Source organism: Schistocerca gregaria, chromosome 5, assembly GCF_023897955.1.
Source record: "Schistocerca gregaria isolate iqSchGreg1 chromosome 5, iqSchGreg1.2, whole genome shotgun sequence".
NCBI lineage: Eukaryota > Metazoa > Arthropoda > Insecta > Orthoptera > Acrididae > Schistocerca > Schistocerca gregaria.
This window is the reverse complement of record NC_064924.1, coordinates 284,896,208-284,912,238: the sequence shown is the minus strand read 5'-3', so window position 1 is coordinate 284,912,238 and position 16,031 is coordinate 284,896,208. Positions and strand designations below refer to the sequence as shown.

The 16,031-nt window shown below is 38.3% G+C and overlaps 1 protein-coding gene across 2 annotated transcripts in view; it reads right to left on the bottom strand.

Annotated features, from left to right (window-relative positions):
• The window catches only part of LOC126272449 (uncharacterized oxidoreductase YjmC-like), a 179,178-nt gene that overhangs the window by 136,311 nt on the left and 26,836 nt on the right, over positions 1 to 16,031 (bottom strand). The window lies entirely within an intron of this gene.

The window sequence follows — 16,031 nt, the reverse complement described above, 5'->3', positions numbered from 1 at the left end:
AGATGTGATAATTGGATCCACAGCCGCACTGTTGGTGATCCAGAATACTTCATCAGTTACACCATTTTACGAGACAGCATCAGTGCAACCTCAACTAGGTCATACTAAAGTTCACAGACTCGGCACACAATCCAAGCTCCCATCATTATGGACGGAACAGTCAGCACTTTGGTCTGTGACAGTAGAATGTGTGTTGACTTCATTGGGGATTTTGGATGATAACTCTAGATTTGTGACAATAATTTGCCACTAAGCAGAGCATGCAGACATATTTCAGTGATGTCACTTGTGTGATGCCTGACTGTAATAAATATTAAATGGCAAAATTGACCTTTCACCAATGCTTGTTACACACCCAGAACAACAATTGAAAAAGGTAGTCTACGATGAACAACTCACCAACTATATGTGGTCCAAGCTGTAGTGCTGACTACAGACACTACTCAATGTGATCTCATGCCAGTCACTTCATTGTGGACCCTATAGATTGTCAAGCTTCTGTTGTAACTACAACTTGCCATGACTGCTCATGAGGCAGAGACATTAAAAAAAAAGCTATGCATGGCAGACAGAATGTTCTCTGTGCTACAGCATCAATGCTGTGGACAATAACAAGGCATGCAGCACTGAATCTGAGTTGAACACCGCATGTACCAATCCACTCTGACCCATGATGAAAGCACATGACGGCGATGTCACCATCCACAACCAGGACACCAGCCTGCACAGCAGACACACACAACCAGCCTCCTCGTCAGTGATCACAGATTTGCTGGTATCACGTCTATTTTGGTGGTGCCACACTTAATGGTTGGCCTCCCTGTGGCTACTGTAACTAGACTCAGGTCACGAAAGGTGCATTGGCTCACACGGACTTGTCAAGCCACCAATGCTCACAATGTGTTGGCTTAACATCTTCTGCATCATTCCCACCATTTGGTGGAAGGCTTTCTTTATTTGATAAAAGCATGCATAAATGCTTCCTGTTCAGTATGTAGTCTGACATGTGTATAGTACTGAACAACACAAATGCAACAAGATCTGGCACAACATCCCTACAATTCTGCACTCCAAACTGACTTGCATATCAGCACTCACAGAAACACTAACTACAGCTTGGGTCTAAGCTCAGATCAACAGCTTCTATGAACCTTCATTATTACCATAATGAGTGAACCAGTGGTAGGAATCACCTTTCTATGGCACTTCCGCCTTTCAGCGGATTTAGAAAATGCAACACTACTGAATCCTGACACCAGATGACTCGTCCTGTGGCTCTCTGCCCTCAAGCTACCTCATCCATCAGAAATTACCACAAGCCCCAGTGGGCATCAGCATGATGATGACACATACTCCCATGCACTAAAGGAGTGAATTATTATGACAGAGAACCTAATGATGACACAGCAGCTTTTTCAGGACACTCAAAGTATTGGATGTGCTCTGTGCCAACAAAGCAGCACTTCATCAATACATACATGATGTGTCTGTTGCATTTGGGGATACGGATGAGTAATGTGAGAGCCTTTTGCTCATACATTGCACAGCTGAGGTTGGTATTACCTCAGACATGCCCACCATGACTGACTGCATCTCAGCTCCAATATGATCCACAGCTACGCAGTTAATGACCCCAAGCACACTACATTGAACACAGGTCAATACACCACACTCTGCCTCATCTCTCAGCACATGGAACGAGTGTACCATCTCCCCACCCAACCAGGTGAAAGTAAAATTTTAACAGTATACAATCGATAATGGTACAGTGCACCGAATTCTCATGATACTCTATCTGCCAGAAAGCACACTATCTGGCACCAGCACACTGATGGGCCACACAAAAGCAGTGGTCAGTGAATTATTACAATCAGAGATAATCCTTCAGACAGCCCATAGGCTTCCCAGAGGAAATTTACACTGAAAGACAATGGTTCCATGAGAGTCTATAGTGATCACAGAGCTCCATTGCTTGAATGATACAAGACAGTTATCAATTTCCAAATATTCAAGACTCTACACACTCTCTAGTGGACGCCTCTATTTTCAGCATCATTAATTGCAGAAAAGTTTACCTCCAAATACCTACATGCTCAGATGACATCTCTCAGATCCCAATAATCACACTGTTCAAAATTTTTGAGTCCCTATTTGTGCCTTACAGACTAAAGAACACAGCACAAACTTGACAGCAGTTCACTAACAGAGTCTTCAAATTTTACTTTTTTTTTCATACCTGCTGATATACTAATATTTTCTGTCAGTCTGTATGATCATGAATGGCATCTTGAACTAGTTCTCATTGCCCTCCAGGATACATGTGTGACCATAAATGAGGATAAATGACAACTGAGAAAAGCCAAAGTGACCTTTCCTGGACAAGTACTAAATGCCACAGGCATCAAACCCCTCTCAGAACAAACAGAACTCATTAAGCAATTACCACCTCCACAATATTGCCATGACCTACAATGCCTTCTAAGCATCTTAAATTTTTTATCAGCATCTGCTGCTTTAGGTAGCAACAATACAAGCCCCTCTCACTTGCACTCTCTCCAGGGTGAAAACACAGGGAGAAAAAGAATAGAGAGACCAACAAAATGCAAGAAGTGTTCCAACTGGCCAGAGACTACCTCACAAAAGGAACCACTTTGGCCCACGCCCACCCAGTACCTGACGGACAGCTCACTGTCCCAGACTGACATCAATGATTCAATCATCAGAGTGGCCTTACAACAACTTGTGGTAGCTCAAGCTCAACTCTTCCAATTCTCAAAAAGAACTCATGGCCTCCCAGTCAAAATGGTCCATGTTTGATCATGAATTATTCATCATCTTTGAAGGAATCGGATACTTTAGAGAAGATATTAAAGGAATACGTGTCATTATGCATACAGATCACAATCTACTCACCATATGGTAACCCTCAAAAGAGATTAGTTCTCGTCATTTCTGACATCTTGACCTTACTGTGCAATGTACAATAGACATCTGTCTCTGACATGGTGTTGACAACATAGTTGCAGACTACCTGCAATGGATCAATATTATTTCTCAACAACTAGAGTATCACAAACTAGCAGAAGAGCACAGCCAGGACATGACCATTTTGGACTCACTTAACAGTGATTCCACCAATCTTTACTTAGAAAGGCAGGCAGTCCCTGAGAGTAACATCCAAATATTATGCAATGTATCTCAGAATAAAATTCAGCCATTAGTCCCAACATTGAAATGGTGCATAATTTTTGAACAATTACAAAACATGGTGCACCCAATGGTTAAACCAAAAGTGTGGCTCAGTACTGAATGTTTCATTCGACCAAACAGTAAATGTGAAACTTCATGACAGATTAAAACTGTATGCCGGACCAAGACTCAAACCTGGGACCTTTGCCTTTCACGGGCAAGTGCTCTACCATCTGAGCTACCTGAGCATGACTCATGATCTGTCCTCACAGCTTTAATTCTGCCAGTACTTCATCTCCTACCTTACACAGGGCAGTGAGTAACTCTGAATTTGTAATGCTACAGGACGGTATGATCCAGCGAGCTTTACAGTCACTCTGCTCAGGGCTGTATAAAGTTTTAAGATGGGACAGTCATACATTCAAAATTATCCTCAACAGAAAAACAATGATGGTCTCATTAAACCATCTAAAACTAATGTGCATTCTTTGCAAACATGCAGCTGTGCATGACACAGACCCAGAAGAAATGAACAAAGAACCATGCAATATTTCACCTCTCAATATGCAGAGAGCTTATTCAGTCTCTGAGAGGCCAGCTGTCATCAACATTGACATGACAGACTCTGATCCAGAGAGCATCCAGTGAAATTTATAGACAGTAATCTGGTAGCAGTCATCTTCCATGCAAATCATGTGACAAATAACAGAGTTATTGCTTGACAACTTACACACACACATATCAGTTACCTATGAATATTGATTATGCTTCTACATTATATCTTCGCATGTCAGCAAATGGCATGCTCACTATTACAGCCCCTGAGGAACCACAGTGGCAGCTATCACACACCACAATACAGACAGCTTCCGATCCTCCTACTGATGTCCTATCCAGGTGCCTTGGCTTCTGTCTCCACCTGCACCAAGCAAATCTCAGTACTGTCACCCCCACTGAGCATTTTGGCATCATATCATCTACACCGCACAAGTGCTGTGGGCCAGTCCATGATAAGAAATGGTGCAACTGTGTCCTGCTTTGCAACTGACCATGCCATGGTTGGTCACCTTCGTCACAACGGCCCGACACCAGGAACCACTACAGCTGCTTTCGCTCGGCAGTTGACTACAACACATCTGGTCAAATGTATCTGCACATGAACCAACAGCTCAACAGCACCCACCAATGATCACTATCCCAGTGCTGCTCACTACTGGGTATGGGGTGAGGGAGCAGTATGGGGTGAGGAAGTAGGGGTGCTCTCTGGGGACACCACCAGAAGTAACACCTCTGACAAGAGAAAACACACAGGAGAGTTTAGTACCTGGGTGGACTCCAAAATAAGTTAGTTCAGTTTAGGATATTGTACCATGAGGATGTCTCTTATGTTGGGTTACGAGCAGTAAAGCAGTACTATCATACCAATGTGTCATTTCTGTTATTGGTATCGTCCCTGTACATAATAGGGGGAGCTATCACAATAGTTTGGTGAAAATTTCATGATTAATTTTAACTGATTTTGTCACATTTTGTTGGAATGCTAATAAAACCTCATACTTAAATAAAAATAAAGGAAAACACAGAATGGGAACAGAGGAAGAAAAATCTAGAAATTCAGAATAAACTTTTTATAACTATAAAAAATTCAGGATGTAAACAATACAAAACTGAATGAGATAGGAGCACATTACTCATGACTATAATGTCTAGAAACGGACATGGCACAAATATCGAAGGAAGGTGTGTGTGTGTGTGTGTGTGTGTGTGTGTCAGACTTGGATTTGGGGGGTGGGAAAGGGGGAAGGGCAGCAATTGGGACCCATTGGACCCTCACAGCATAAGAGTACAGGCATTTTATTCATTGCAAAACTACCATGATTTTCTAGTAATGACTGCCTGTGACTCTACTACAGGCAGATATTGCACTCCCAAGCATGGCAGCAAATACAGTGATTTTAGTGATCACTGTATACAGTGATATACCAGAACACTATTTTGTCACCAAGACCTTAACACGAGTTCAGTACCATACTTCTCAGACAACTGGAGAACAATTTTGGTCTTGTAACAGGGGCAGCTATCATGCTGGAAGATACCATTGCCACCAGGGAATACAGCAAGCATTAAGGGATGTTGGTGGTCCACAGTATAGCTCACGATGTTTACAGTTGTCTCGATGCCTTCAGTTATGACCACATGCCCCATGGAGCCCACAGTATAATAATGCCTCCACCGGACTGTGTCTCTGGTGTAGTGCCTGTTATGAGCAATTGTTCACCTAGACGACAGGGTATCCAGAGCACAACTATCATCCTGGTGTAACAAGAAACATGACTCATCTGATGAGGCAACACGTTTCCATTAATCTAGTGTCCAATTTTCGTGATCCTGTGCACATTGCAATTGTAATGCTAGATGCCATTGTGATGAATAGGATAATGTAGGGGTTGTGTGCTCTGTAGCTCCGTGTTCAACAATATGAGCTGAACAGTGCATTCCCCAACACTTGTGCCTGCACTCTCTGTCAACAGATCTGCTATAGATCAGTAACCCCATAGCCTACTTGTTGTTTTGCTGTCCTCCAACCGTTTACCATAGGTGCTCATGACAGTAGCATGTGTAGAGCTAACCAGCTTCACTTTTTGGAGATGCTCTATCCCAGGTGCTAGCCATACCAATCTGCCTCTTCCAGAATGAATTTTTAATCTGGAGTGGAGCGTGCACTGCATGAAATTTCTTGGCAGATTAAAACTGTGTGCTGGATTGGGACTCAAACTAAGAATCTTTTGCGGGTAATTGTTTTATCAACTGGGCAACCCACGCAAGACTTACTTCCTCACGGGTTTACTCCAGACAGTTCGTCATCTCCTATCTTCAAAACTTTGAAGAAATTCCCTTGCAAAATCTGTCCTTTGTCAACCTCACTTATGGTTGTGGATTTCCCCTATTTGCAGTATGTATTTTCACTAGGGTGATTTCCCATTCATCTCTGCTCCACTTAAATACTTTCTCTAGCACATTGCGTGCCCACCAGATGGCTTCCAATCTCACAGATGCCAGTAGTCATTATATTTTTGCTTATCAGTGTATACTGCAAATGACAACATTTTCCACTGACTTGTTAAATGTTTTTATTTTTGTGCAGTTTCAGCTGTTGCGCTGTTCTCAAATAACAGCTATATACAACAGTATCAAAGTGTGGCATCCAGCAGGCAGTTCTAGGCACTTCAGTCTGGAGCTGCGGAACCGCTACGGTTGCATGTTCGAATCCTGCCTCGGGCATGGATGTGTGTCATGTCCTTAGGTTACTTAGGTTTAAGTAGTTCTAAGTCTAGGGGACTGATGACCTCAGTTGTTAAGTCCCATAGTGCTTGGAGCTATCTGGATCTGTGGCATCAAGTGCGAATGACATATCTCTGCCATCACACATTCTTTGACCCTGTGATTTAATGGTCCACACCATCTGTCTGAATTGCTGTAATGTGGATGTCTGTATAAAATAAACCAATTCTTACAGAAATTAGTGTTAAATTCAAAATTAACAGCCTCAGTTGCGGATCTAAATACTTGTCGACCACATCGGAAACTTCAGCACGTAAGAACTTGAATACTTTCAGCACTTCACAGCCCTGTCAGCAACTGTATAATTATTAAATTCAAAATTAACAGATCTAAATACTTGTCAGCCACATCGGAAAATTCAGCAGGTAAGAACTTCAATACTTTCAGTATTTCGCGGCACTGTCAGAAACTGTAAATTATTAAATTCAAAATTTTGAATTTAATAATTATACAGTTTCTGACAGGGCCGCAAAATGCTGAAAGTATTGAAGTTCTTACCTGCCGAAGTTTCCGATGTGGCCGACAAGTATTTAGATCTGTTAATTTTGAATTTAATAATTATACAGTTGCTGACAGGGCTGCGAAATGCTGAAAGTATTGAAGAAATGAGTGTGTTCCTTTGGGCTAAAACCCAACGGAAATCCCACAGTGGATCTGCAAACCAATGTCCCACCTGAACATGTGGAGGACGTCACCATCCTCATCGACGACAACCACATCTTCATCCTGCTGAAAAACAATTCATCCCACCCAACTGGGGACCCAGTTTGTCAGTCGATTTCTGGCTCCCACTCACTCCAGCATGAGGACAACCACAAGTTCCTCCAAGCTGCGGTAACCCCTAGGGAGGGTTACAGTTCAAATGGTGCCAGCCGATCATGCGGAGAACCGCCCACATCGCTCCATCCTCACACATGGGCTGACACCTCGTTCGTCCACACCTCCTACAGGAGTTCTACATTGACCACTCAGCGTGGTCCTTGCCGTAAGAACCTCAATCATATCACATCACTGCCATCTCTCTCACCACATTCATCGCCAGACACACCCCCCTTCCACTACGTTCAAACCATGCTCCACTCTGCGGGGGGAGGGGCTGTGTGGCATCGTAAATACAAATGACACATCTCCACCATTGCAAGCTCTTTGACTCTGTGATCTAACGGCCCATGCCATCTTGCTTGTTGAGTTTGCTGTATGATTTGTTGTAACGTGGACATCTGTATGAAATATATCGATTCAGAAATTAGTGTTTCTTTGGGATACAACCCAACAGAAATCCTACAAAAGCAAGAGAACTGGAATGTGAGATCGTTATCTTCTAGATATATTTCAAATTTATTGAATACTTTGCATTAAATCGTGCAATGTTATGGCTTCAGAATATTGAACCAAAAAGGTGGCATCCATATTCATACCAATAATGTAAAACAATGTATTATAGTTATACACTGAGGTGACAAAAGTCATGGGGAAGCGATATGAACATACACAGATGGCAGTAGTACTACGTATATGTGATATAAAAGGGCAGTGCATTGGCGGAGATGTCATTTGTACTCATGTTATTCATGTGAAAAGGTTTCCAATGTGATTATGGCAACACGATGGGAATTAATAGACTTTGACTGCGGGATGATAGTTGTAGATAGACATATGGGGCATTCCATTTATCTCTGAATTCAATATTCAGAGATACACAGTGGAAGAGTTTGCCAAGAATATCATATTTCAGGCTTTACCTCTCTCACTTAACAAACGAGAGCAGCGGCATTTACGTAGAATTGTCAGTGCTATCAGACAAGGAACACGACATGAAATAACATTCTGAATAATTCAGGCAAATGGTTTGGCTACCCCTATCCCCCCGGATAAATCCTGTAGAACTTCTGTGGGACATGATAGAGAGATCAGCCATGTGCAACATCCTATACTGGCAATGCATTCCCAATTATGGATGGCTATACAAGGCTGCATGGCTCAATATTTCTGCAGGGGACTTTAGATGACGCTTTGAGTCCATGCCATGTTGAGTTGCTGCACTATGACCGGCAGAAAGTCTGACATCATATTAGAAAGTGTACCATGACTTTTGTCACCTCATGTAGTATTGAAGTACTCTTATTATTTATGTATCAGAGTAATGTAATTTGAAAGTACTAAGAGTAGTAAGTGGGTATGCTGAGCACACTTGCAGATAATTTAATATTTTTTTTTTTTATTTTCTTACAAACAACTACGCTGAGTACACTAGCCACCTAATTACTAACACTTTTTTATAAATGGATGCAAACCAACAGACCTACAAAAATAAAAATTTAAAAAAAATTCCAATCATGTATCAATTCTGTGGCCTCGAAAAGCTACGCAACGAACTCGAGATCATGAAATTCGTTATCATTATTTTTAGTCTTTTTCACTCCTTTATATTTTAGTTTAATGTCACCATCTCTAAAAAATTGGAAGTCCCAGTTATCTATTATTTTACTGAACCTTTCTGGCAAAATAATTTTAAATTTATTATCGAGCTTGAGAGAAATTTTCTGCCCATATCTAGCTTTTAAATGTTCACAATCAGTAATGTAATAGCACTCATTTGTCTCAAGCTCACTAATCTCTCTAAACAGATTAGAATTGCTTGCGTTATTGAGCTTCTTTAGTAGAGTGTCCATTTATATAGAACAAAATTTTAATAATCTTTTAAATCTTTAAACTTTATAAACATGACTAATGTGTGGAATGAATTTCAATTTGATATTTTTGATATTAAACCATGAGAGAGATAAGTTGAATGTAACATCTGCTTTGAGTATTTTAAACCATCTTTAATTACAGAACATTTGAGAAAGAGGAACCATGATGTAAAAACAAGTGATGTAATAACATGGGAAGAAATAGAAAACTCAGACATTCTCTTTTTTATGAATGTAAAACAAATAGCAAAGCATAATTTACTGATAAGTGATTTACCAAAAAAAAATTACAAAATCACACTGAAGCCTACTGATCATTTTTGAAACTCTATCACTTTATAACCAGAAAGTTAGAACCCTAGGAATACAACAAAGGGAAAATATACTATTTACATATGAAATATGGTTGGAATTTTTACTTTGCTTTATAAGATCAATATCAATAAGGCACTGTATCAAAATTTTCTGGAACCAATCTTTTATCATACTGAAATGAAAATTCTTTCTTGTTGAGCAGATTTTTAGGATCAACAACTCTAGTTATCTGGTTGTACTCTAACTGTATATTTCTTTCACTTCAATTTCTATTAGCCTTATCATCAATTCGCCATTCTACTTTTGAATATTTCTGTAATTTAGAGTGAAGCCCTTTACCTTCATTTCTGTCTTTTTATCATTTTTCTCATAATAATAACTTTTTCAGCCTGTTGAAGCCCAATCTGTAATTCAATTATTTCCTAATTCAACTGTCCATCCACCCAACATACAGCCTGTTTGTACAGTATTTTTACCATCATCAATATATATACTATAGAATACATAACAGATTCTCCTAGTTCATCTAACATATCATATAATCTGAGTCTTGCATTTGATGTAGTGAATGCAGCTATGAAGATATTCGTAGCCACATAGTTTTCCACATAATAATCATTGAAATTGTACCTCATCTGAACCATCTGCTCTGTAATAAAATTTACATCTAAATTATTTAATTGGTCATCCAGCAGTAACTCATAAAAGTGCTGTAAATTGGTTACATATTCTGTTTGACTCATATTTTGCCTTTCCCAAATTTGCCCCTTAACAAATTAAGACAAATCCTTTATTCTGTTATGATTCAAGTGAATATCCAGCTTCTCTTTAACTGTTTTGATATACTTTTCATCAGACTCAAAATTATGTGGACTTGTTTCAAGTTTGATTTTGAGAAAGTCTTTTACATAATTTTTGAACAACTTGTTGTTTTTGTTTCTGAAATCCCATACTTCAGAGACTTCTAAAACTTTATATCCTTTTTTCATGGACAACTTTGCTTCATCTGTCCATTGCTGTGATTGCATTTACTTATTTGTTCTTCTGCACATATGACACACAAAGGATACAACAGTTTTTTCATTTTTATCAATTTGCATGTGTGTAGGCAAAACAGGGTGATACAATCCTCTAGGAGCCAACACTTTACATTTTATTAAGCCATACCAATTTTTGAATAATATCTTGGTCTATATATTTTTCTTGGATGTTTTTCAGGATAAAAGTAATGAAATTGGACAGTAGAATAAAGAGTACATACGTCAATATATTTTATTTTTGAGATAACACCATCTCCTTTAGCTCTTAATTTTATTGCATTTGTATGGCCACCACAAAAAGTATCTCTTGGATTCAATGGTTCAACAATTTCAGGCAACTGGTTTAATTTCTTAAGCCTTTTACACTCTGCTGAGTTCAGCCAATTACATTCCCACATCTCTACCATATTGTATCCAGCATTTCATATTTCTGCACTTCTTCTCAAAGTCTTTTGAGAAAGATCATCCGTTGTCTCATTATTTTTATTGTTAATCGTTTCACTTTTGAAACATTTCTTACATCAATGTCAATAACAACCATGGTACTGATAAATAGTATTACTTTCTTTATCAAATTCAACTACTTTTGCACCAGCTATTCTTACTTCGCCACCATTAAGAGCATGCGAGACGTTGTTACTGTTTAACCAAGATATGAAATCTTTACTGTAACTATCTTTCAGCTCTTTATCCAATACAGCAATTGTATTTTCCGGTAAATATTTAGATCTGTAAAAGGCCATGCAAACTCCAGCAATGGTTAAATAACAGAATGGATCAATGTTAGCTATCTCTAGAAACTGTTTTCTTAATTCCAAACACCCTCTTCTTAATATAACTACATCAGAATTACTGTACTTGTTAATTTCTTTCTTCATATTGAACACATAACTTACTTTGGCTCTGGAGCTATGCCATTTGAGAAATGCTTCTCTTTCTTTTGGCTTCATATTGTCAACACAGTAATATTCAATATCAGGAATCAAATCTATGTAGTTTTTATTTCCTGGAGTATTGATGTGGGAAGTAGCCTTTCTTCAATTCTTTCAAACCAAAAGTTTTTGGAAAACTACCAAGTGGACATTGTACAAAATACTGCTATCTATAATTTTTATGTCCAATGCTTGATCTCCAACAACATCAATTTAGTGTAGATGGTACATGGCCTTATTGTATTTTTAATGCAGTACTTAAAAATGAATTAGGAATCATAACCTTTTGCATAGTGAGCTATGAATGTGTAATAACTGTTCTATTCAGATATCATCCACCTACAGAATTTATCATTTGCCTTAAATTTATAAACTGTATCACCTTGTGAACAGTTATAGATTTGGAATATGTATGTCTGTTTCTTGAGTTGCTTCATAATCAAACCACATGTATCTTTCAATATAGGTACAATTCACTTTCTTTAGAAAGCCTTTTTTACAACATTTAAACTCTTTACCACCATATATTTTATTACATTCAACGCACTGGTAAATATAAAAACCTTTGAATTCTCCATTAACATAGAAACCTTCTTTATTACAATTTGGGCAACCTTACCACCTCTAGGAATTGCTAACATCTGAAAATTAAGCGCTGTTTCTGATATATCAGCAGTCTCATCAGATGTTAAGAAATCTCTTACGAGGTGCATTCACGATCTAAGGCCTCTGATTTTTTTTCTCCAGACTGGAAAGAGATAGAAACATGCTCATTGTTTTAAAATGAGCCCACGATCATTGTCAATACATCCCAGAGATGGCAGCACCGTACGGCAGATGGAATTGTAACGCAAGTGGCGAGAATGAGAACTGTTTTAAATACTTAAAATGGCGACGTTTTCCTTACTTGAACAGCGTACAATCATTCGTTTTCTGAATTTGCATGGTGTGAAACCAACTGAAATTCATTGACAGTTGAAGGAGACATGTGGTGATGGAGTTATGGATGTGTCGAAAGTGTGTTCGTGGGTGCAAAATTTTAATAAAGGCAGAACATCGTGTGACAAACTGAAACAACCTCGGGCTCGCACAAGCCGGTCTGACGACACGATCAAAAAGCGGAGAGAATTGTTTTGGGGGATCGCCAAATGACTGTTGAACAGATCGCCTCCAGAGTTGGCATTTCTGTGGGTTCTGTGCACACAGTCCTGCATGGCGACCTGAAAATGCGAAAAGTGTCATCCAGGTGGGTGCCACGAATGCTGACGGATGACCACATGGCTGCCCATGTGGCATGTTGCCAAGCAATGTTGACGCGCAACGACAGCATGAATGGGACTTTCTTTTCGTCGGTTGTGACAATATGTGGATGCCAGTTTTCAATCCAGAAACAAAGCACCAGTCAGCTCAATGGAAGCACACAGATTCACTGCCACCAAAAAAATTTCGGGTAACCGCCAGTACTGAAAAAATGATGGTGTCCATGTTCTGGGACAGCGAGGGCGTAATCCTTACCCATTGCATTCCAACAGGTGCATCCTACGAAAATGTTTTGAAGAACAAATTCCTTCCTGCACTGCAACAAAAACGGAAAACAAAAACGGGAAGGGCTGCGCGTGTGCTGTTTCATCGAGACAATGCACCGGCACATCGAGCTAACGTTACTTCGTGATAACAATTTTGAAGTGATTCCTCATGCTCCCTACTTACGTGACCTGGCTCCTAGTGACTTTTGGCTTTTTCCAACAATGAAAGACACTCTCCGTGGCCGCACATTCACCAGCCGTGCTGCTATTGCCTCAGCGATTTTCCAGTGGTCAAAACAGACTCCTAAAGAAGCCTTCGCCGCTGCCATGGAATCATGGAGTCAGCGTTGTGAAAAATGTATACGTCTGCAGGGCGATTACGTCGAGAAGTAACGCCAGTTTCATCGATTTCGGGTGAGTAGTTAATTAGAAAAAAAATAGGAGGCCTTAGAACTTGAATGCACCTCGTATTTTATTGCACAAAACATGAACAGACTCTAGGGTATTTTTCGATGCTTTATGTTCTGTAGAAATTGGATAAGACATTTTTGGGTTACTGACTGTTATATTTAGCTTATGTCCTATCCTGAAATTAGTCCTCTTTTTAGATACATCTACTATACCACTGAGTGCTTTCGTTATGTAATCTGTTTTCTCACTAACAGTATAGAGTTTGGTAATGTTTGCATCTCTAAAGACAACTTTATAGTCAACAGACCATGCTTTGAATTTTCATTAAATTTCGATCTAATTTCTTTAATCTCAAATAAATGCTTTTTATATGGCTCTGCCTCCTTTTCTTGCTGAAATATTTTGTTACAAAATGGGTAAAGTTGATCTAGCCTCACTATTTTTTCTACTCTCAGCGGGTGAGGCTTTTCAATAATATCATCAAATCTGCAAAAATAATTTATATTGGGTACACACTTTGGTCTAGATCTAGTCTTTTGGAATACATCTGGGTGAAATTTAAAATCTTGTAATGCAATGGCATTAATTAACTCTGATTTCTTAAATGTATTGTATCCTTTAATGCCAAGACTTTCAGTCCTTGTAGGACCTGGTAAATTATTTTAAATGATTAAGTTGATAAGATCATCTATTTAAATCCGCTATATCCTCGCAAATTATTCCTCTTACAATAATCACGAAGTTGTGCAACTGTAAAATCTCTCAGCGATGCATCCATTTTATTATCTTTTACTAGGGAAAAATTTTCATTAGCTTTTGATGTGACTGTAAAATCTATCAGTGATGCATGCATTTCATTATCTTTTATTAGAGAAAAATTTTCATTACCTTTTGTAAAGACTGTGAAATCTCTTAGTGATGCATCCATTTTAATATATTTTATTAGAGTAAAATTATCATTAGCTTTTGGAATGACTGTAAAATCTTTCAGCAATGCATCCATTTTATTGTCTTTTATTTGGGAAAAATTTTCATTAGCTTTTGGAAAAACAGGTAGTGGTAAATTATTCGAAACAATTAATTTAATTAAATCATCTGTTTTAAAGTCTGCTGTGAACTACTAAATTATTCCTCTTGCAATAATCATGAAGCTGAGCGACTGTAAAACCTCTCAGAGAGACTTCAATTCATTAATGAATAAAAAGCATTTGCTTTGCAAAAAATGATAATTTTCATTTTCGTTTATTTTGATGCGACTATTTGTTTGTAAATGTTTTTTGGGAACGCTTTTAACCTCTTCTTTTCCACAATTACACACTATTTTTCTTTTTTGGCTATTTTCCAGTTGAAAAATCTTGCATCTACGTGCTAGCTTGTGTATAGATGAATGACTTAAGTAAAAACAGCCAAGATCTTTAATTTCTTGACAACCAATGTTTTTTTTATAATGTTGTCCTATTTAACTCTTGTTGTTGTTGTTTGTAAAAATGAAGAAAATCATTTATATCCTTAAACAGTGCCAAAGGACTCTTATAATTAGATATATACTGTTCAAAACGATCTTTTTTATTATAAAATGCATTTCTGTAAAGGATTCTACTGCATTCTTTACAAATATTCGAATTTTACAAAAACAGACATAATGTCTTATGGGATAACAGCAATCAGTGATTTTATAATGTTACTTAAAAACCGTCTTGATTGCAATTTTTTTATTCATATGACCGGTTTCAGTTCATTCAGAACCATCTTCAGATCTGATATTTCAGTTACAGGAGTAACCCGTCCAAATCCAGCAATTTTCACATGCTATGTCATATGGACGGGTTACTCCTGTAAGTGAAATATCAGATCTGAAGATGGTTCTGAATGAACCGAAACCGGTCATATGAATATAAAAATTTGCAATCAAGACGGTTTTTAAGTGACATTATAAAATATTCGAATGCTTGTCCTTTGCATATTTATATGAATAAAAGTTATTAATTGACTTCTCCACTTTGCACTTTTTACACTTCTTGTGAACTTCCATTTATTGAGATAAAATTTTCAGTAATAATTAAAATTTTTCCTTAATAAATGAACCCTTTTTCATATTCCTGTGGGCTTGATAGCTGTATAGATAAAGTATTTACACTTTTAATTTTCCTTCTGTCACTAGAATTTCTATTAATCTTTTAAAAGCCTGTAACCAAAATGTCTCTGTACCTGTGTATGTAGTAGTCAACAATGTAATAGAATCAGGCACCTTTCCAGACAGACTAAAAATAGCACAGGTAACACCCAATTTTACGTAAGGTGACAACAACAAAATAGAATACCGCTGACCAGTCTCAATCCTTCCTGTCTTTTCCAAAATAGTTGAGAAAGTTATATACAACAGGATTATAAACTTTCTTAACAAATGCACCCTGATGTTTGAAAATTAAAATGGAATCCTAAAAAGTAAATCAACTAGCACTGCAGCTGCTCAACTAATTGAAGAGGTGTTAGATACTATCGAAAGCAAGGAACATGTGGCAGGTGCATATCTAGACCCTCGAAAAAGCCTTTGATTGTGTGAATGTTGACATCCTATTAGAC